Genomic DNA, 5,810 nt, shown 5'->3' on the forward strand with positions numbered 1-5,810 from the left:
TGTTAATTCTTTTCGTTGGGCTGTTGAAACTGGCTTTTATTCGCTCTGTTATTATGCAAGTGCTTGAATCGTGAAATGTAAATAATTAAGACATATATGAAGTTGGTGAAAAAATATTTGGATACCTCATAACGCTGTGATCAGCGATGACGTCCAATTTCCCTGGAAAAAAATTAAATATATTGAATATAACATCAAGTTCATTTCAAGCAAATTGAAATTTCAATATATTGAAACGTTGCTTACATCATTGTTGTTCCTCTAGAAGTTGCAAAAGCTCTGTGCTACCAAGTTTGTAAGAACGATACTTGAGCCCTTTGCCTTGGTAGTAACAAAAAGTGACGAAAGATATGTGTTGAATTTTGCAGTACTCAGAGCCTCCGTCGGGTTGTAGAGCCTTCACAAATTCCTTTGGCATATCATTAACTTCAAGGGATTTAAGTTTTGTTAGGTGTTGAAGACTGCCTGGAATTTCCTTCATCAGTGGGTGAGGTCCGATGTCTAACTTCTCGAGAAGAGGAAGTGCTCCTCTTTCAAACTCAATCACCTTTAGCCCTTTTAAACACATTAACTTAAGTGTCTTCAGCTTTGGAAAACCGCCTTCCTCAAACAGCAATTTCTCTCCATCGTATGCCTTATACAGGTTAAGGTATTCCAAATTGGGCAAACCTTTGAGGCATTTCAGCGGCTCGTCGACTAACCTCGAGAAATGTAACTCAAGACCCTGCAAATTCTGAAGCTCAGAAATCCAAGTCGGCAGTTGCTGTAGTTGACAATTCAGTTGGAGATATCGCAAACGAAGAGGAGGAGATGAAATGCAATTCAAATTTAACAACTCTTTATTGTTGATTGAGGTTAGAAATAACTCTTCAAGATCTTTCATTTTTTCAATAGACTCCCAAAGGACTTTACACATCTCTGCACCCACTTTTGAAATGCCAAAAAGTTTCAGTTTACTCAGCCTTCGTAGCTCTTTCATGAAACCACCTTCACCTTCCACTATAGATAGTGTTTGTAACTCTTCCAAATTTCCAATCCCTTCATGCATCCTCACACCAACTAATGATTTGACACTATTATGCAGAGTCCAAAAAGCCACAATAAAGATGACGCAATTTATGCAGTTTGTTGATCTCACGTGGCAGCTCCAGCACTAAAGTATTGGCGACATCCAGTGTTTGCAGATTATGTAGCTTACCGATGGACTTCGGGAGAGTCTTGACTTTTGTGCCTCTCAAATTTAGGTATTTAAGATGTAACAAATACCCTATATCTGACACATTATCAATTGGGGTATCTAGAAAATCAACAACCTTCAACAATTTACATTTTTTTAATAGACCAATTACAAAAGAATCTGATATGTCACTGGTGTTAACAAGGACAGCCGAGCGAATCTTCATATCACAAACACTTTCCAAAACATTCTCTGTAGTGTTGTGAATTATCAAACGCCGACCCTTCTTTTTAGAACTCGGCTTATTTTTGTCAAATAAATGATAAAAACCCAAATCACTAGCTCTCTTTTGGATTACGTCTCGTATCAAATCATGCACTTTGCAATATCTAACAGATCCAAATCGTAACTCAAATGAAACCAAGTTTCTACTGATAAGCTCTGTCATGTACTCGCCAGCGATTTGTTCCAACGATTTGTCTGTTCTCAACTCAATGAAGCCTTCGGCAATCCAAATTCTGCATAATATTACTTCCCTAATGAAAAAGTCTTCCGGGAAACCACCAAAGTACAAAAAGCACAATTTAAGATGGTATGACAAATCATGATAGCTGAGCGAGAGAACTTTTGAAACACTTGAGAGCTCACTTTGTTCTTCAAATTCACAATTGAGATTGTCAAGGACTCTTTTCCATTCTACTTTGCAAAGCTTCTTTTTCGACAACAAACCAGCGACGGCAACAACAGCAAGTGGCAATCCTTGGCATTTACTTAATATTTCAAGAGACAAATTTTCCAATTCGGGTGGACAACTTGAGAGTGGAAATGCTTTTTTACAAAACAATTCCCATGCTTGGTCTGTAGACCAAGTCTTCATCGCTTTGACAAACATTTTCCATGATTCTGACTTAAAGGATTCTACGACGTTAGAATTACGAGTAGTGACAAGAATCCTACTACCATTGCTATTACAAGGAAAAGCATGCTTTATGACACTCCAGAAATCAGTTTGCCAAACATCGTCAAATACGATCACGTACCTCTTTGCCGCTAAAGAGCTTCTCAAGAGAGTGAGTGCTTGTTCAACGTTGACCATTTCTCCCCCAGATGATGAGCAGATCTCAGCCATTAGCATCTTGAGAATCTTGTCGATATCGTATGATTGGGACACAGTGACCCAAACATGAATGTCAAAGCATCCTTTTTCTTTAACATCGTTGTATACTTTCTTGGCGAGAGTAGTTTTTCCGATCCCACCTTCTCCCACAAATGAAACCACCGTACGGTCAGACGAGCCTTCCGCCAAAGTAGTAACCAGCTCCGCCGACACCGATCCAATGCCAACGAGCTCATTGTCTTTAAGAAAGAGCGGATCCCCGCCACTTAAAGATGTGAGCTGGCTTGCGCAGAGAGTCGATGAAACCGACTTCACTTTGACGGCGCTGCTCAGCGTAATAAGTGTATTCGTCGACGACGTCTTCGATGCGCTCGGCTTCCTCTCGGAGCTGTCTCAGCCACGCATTCGTTGCCTCGCTGAACTCTCCTTTGGCAGACTTGGCTTCCGCGTCACGGAGAAGAGGCTCCAAGATCTCCAACTCCTTTTGAAGGCTGTTGACTTGCTTGTGAACTTCTTTCAAAGACTTGGCTTCATCGATCATCAGGTCAAGCAGTTTCTTAATTACAGGACTCAGAAACGTCTCTGCCATTGTTACCTCTCTAAACTGATACAGATTTTATCTGATCTACATAAAACCTTTCAACGTTTAGAGAGTTTTTTTTTTTGTGTTTTTTGTTATGGTCTTCTAGAGAGAGAGTGGGTATACAGTATACTATATACCTCTTTATTCATTATTGCTGTGTCGGTTTGTTTGTATATAATATATATAATGTGGGGTCAAAATTGGCTCAAGTGGTTCGGTTTTTTCCTTTAGCCGTATTTCAACGACCATTTCCAACCCGACTTTTCTAAACATCATTAGTATGTATACTTGTAACAAAGTATTATCTATTCGTCTCGGCAGTACTTTAATTGAATTGATATTCAACAACATTATTAATTCACTTCATCAGCTTCTTTGATCATTATAAATAACATAATAAATAGTAGAGGGAATGAAGAAAGTTACAGTGGTGAGAGACACAACTCATTACCTCTGATTTTTCTGTAATTTCCAGGATCATTAGGTCAATGGAACATGGGCAATAAAAGAAGTTGGAACAATAATTCCAATAATTAAATTCCAAGTTTATTTAAATATGCTAACTTGATATATAAATAAACATCTGCTGCCACTAAATGTTTCAACCCAAATTTTTTTTCCTCTTTCTATTTCAAGTTGTTTCTCAACCCACACGCTATTACGGACTTTGAGATTACTCCCACAAGAAAGTGTATTAATTCAAAGGCTGTTTTTGACGGAACTTATACGTAGGCCTTCCCTAAACAAGTAGGGTCAAACGGCTATATAGCCAAATAGAACTTAAGTTTTTGCAAAATAGCCATAGTTTGTCAACTATAAGCAAACTAGCCAAATAGAACTTATACTTAAATTTAATCCCAACGAATTATAAAGACAGAATGTAAGCTTTATGAAAGCTGAATTAAAATTAATCGAGACAGGATTAAAAGTCGCAGTACTCTCAATTGGCTATTTTGCTATACCTAATGAAACTATGGCTATTTTGCAAAAGTCATAGTTTGAATTGGCTATTTCATACCATTATACATCGCTGGACTCTGCAAACTTTCATGTACCGAAATTATGTAGCAAAATCCCAAACCTATTTTATTAAAACGGCTAAATTACAATGTATTAAAAAATACAATTTTTTGTTTATCAGATGCCGTAAGAAAATAAATAAACGGAATATAGCGCAACAGGAGAAGCCGATAAAAAAAATCATTGAGACTCCAAATGGAATTTGGACTTACCTACTATTCTGTGAAAAAAAAAATCTTAGACCTGTGTTCTCTTATACTAAAAAGAGTTTATAGCGTTCTATTAAACGGCCATTTTCACCTTTATCTTCAAGATTGCTCTTCTTGCAGAGGCCTAACATGACTCCCCATCAAAATTGAGGCTTGAGGGATTCCAGGCTGAGAACATTATATGAATGTCATTCTATTAAACCACTTCAGTTCTTCAACAACCCGACGCCAGAGAACTAATCATCTTTGACATTCCAGTCAGAGACGATTGCTTTATACTCCTCGTGCCTCTCAAAGATCACCATAGACACGAAATTATAACTCTTCACTTCAAATGGCAAAGTCGAGCCATCCTCTCGTGTTCGAAATCGGGACTAGCATTGAGAAATCCGATTGAGAGAGACTCTTTGAGACTCATTCTCAAGCCTCGGAACATACCATAGAGCTATAACAAACGCTGTTTATGTCGGGCATTTCGTCGAACATTTTGCGTGTCTTGCCGATGAGTCTATTTTATCGACAGTAGGCGAAAATTTTCCACGTGGCCGAATGTGGAGTATCAGTTGTAGAGGTCCTCTGAGAGTTAGTTTCGGAAACTCCATTGACATTCACCGAATTTCGGCCCAAATTTGACCAAACCGATCTCATGTTCTCAACGCAAGGCCAGATTTTGAGCGAATGAGAGCCGAATTCGTGTTTGAATTGCGAATATCAACAAAACTAGCTCTTCTCTGCACTGATTAATAAAAACATTAACCAAGAAATCGGAATCCATTGAAATAGCTAAAAAAAAAAGAAAGAGAGAAGCTTTGAAAAGGTTAGGGCTTCGTCTGACCCGTTTGGCTTTGACGGTGCGCCCGCAGTGGTGGGTGGGTTCGGTTTCACGGCTTCATCGTGTGTGAATTCAAAGCACTATATTTGATGTTGAATCAACGCAACTTTTGTGTTGATATCACCAATTTTTTTTCCAACTCCAGCCACAACACCAAATTTCACACTAAAAATATTATTCACAATTATTATATTATTAAAACTATACACCTTTTTATTTACAAATATTAAATAAATAATTATAGTGTCTTTATTTTTAATTAAGTGATTAAATTATTTATTACTTGCTAATATTTAGCAAAAATCAAAATTTTAAAATAATAAAATTTTGAAATAAAAATTACATCACTTAAAAAACATATTACATCTAAATAATTAAAAAAACATACATTTGAAATACAAATTACTTCATAATAATTATCAGAATTAGTATATTCGTTCCACAAGTGCTCAATTAATGCATTTCAAAGTTCAATATGAGCATCTCTATTCTTGATTTGTCGGTGTCGAGCTAAGAATTGTTGAAATCGAGCATCTTCATCGTCTATCATCTCAGCTTCTGCATTTGGGACTTCGGCTCGTTCTTCAATGGTTGGACAAGCATCGCGTTCATCTTTTATTATCATATTATGCATAATAATACACGATGTCATGATATCATGTAGCACTTTCTTACTCCATAAGCGGGATGGTCTGGCCACAATTACAAATCTTGACTTCAATACTCCAAATGCACGCTCCACATCCTTTCGACATGCTTCTCGTTTCATTGCAAATAAGTTCTTTTTTTTTGCCACGTGGATCGTGAATAGTTTGAACAAGAGTCGACTATTTTGGGTATATACCATCAACTAGATAATAACACATATTAAA

At 37.2% G+C, this 5,810-nt stretch overlaps 1 pseudogene across 1 annotated transcript; it reads right to left on the reverse strand.

Moving 5' to 3' along the window:
• Positions 1–2,975, reverse strand: LOC149398023 (disease resistance protein RPM1-like; annotated as a pseudogene). Its single transcript, XR_016296971.1, has 3 exons — positions 2,565–2,975; positions 247–2,533; positions 1–162 (listed from the first exon to the last, which is right to left on the reverse strand). The product of XR_016296971.1 is annotated as a disease resistance protein RPM1-like (transcript).
• Between the last annotated feature and the right edge of the window lie 2,835 nt (positions 2,976–5,810).

Source organism: Urtica dioica, chromosome 5, assembly GCF_054948205.1.
Source record: "Urtica dioica subsp. dioica isolate 48M chromosome 5, U.dioica_male_clone48M_v1_H2, whole genome shotgun sequence".
In the NCBI taxonomy this organism is placed as follows: domain Eukaryota; kingdom Viridiplantae; phylum Streptophyta; class Magnoliopsida; order Rosales; family Urticaceae; genus Urtica; species Urtica dioica.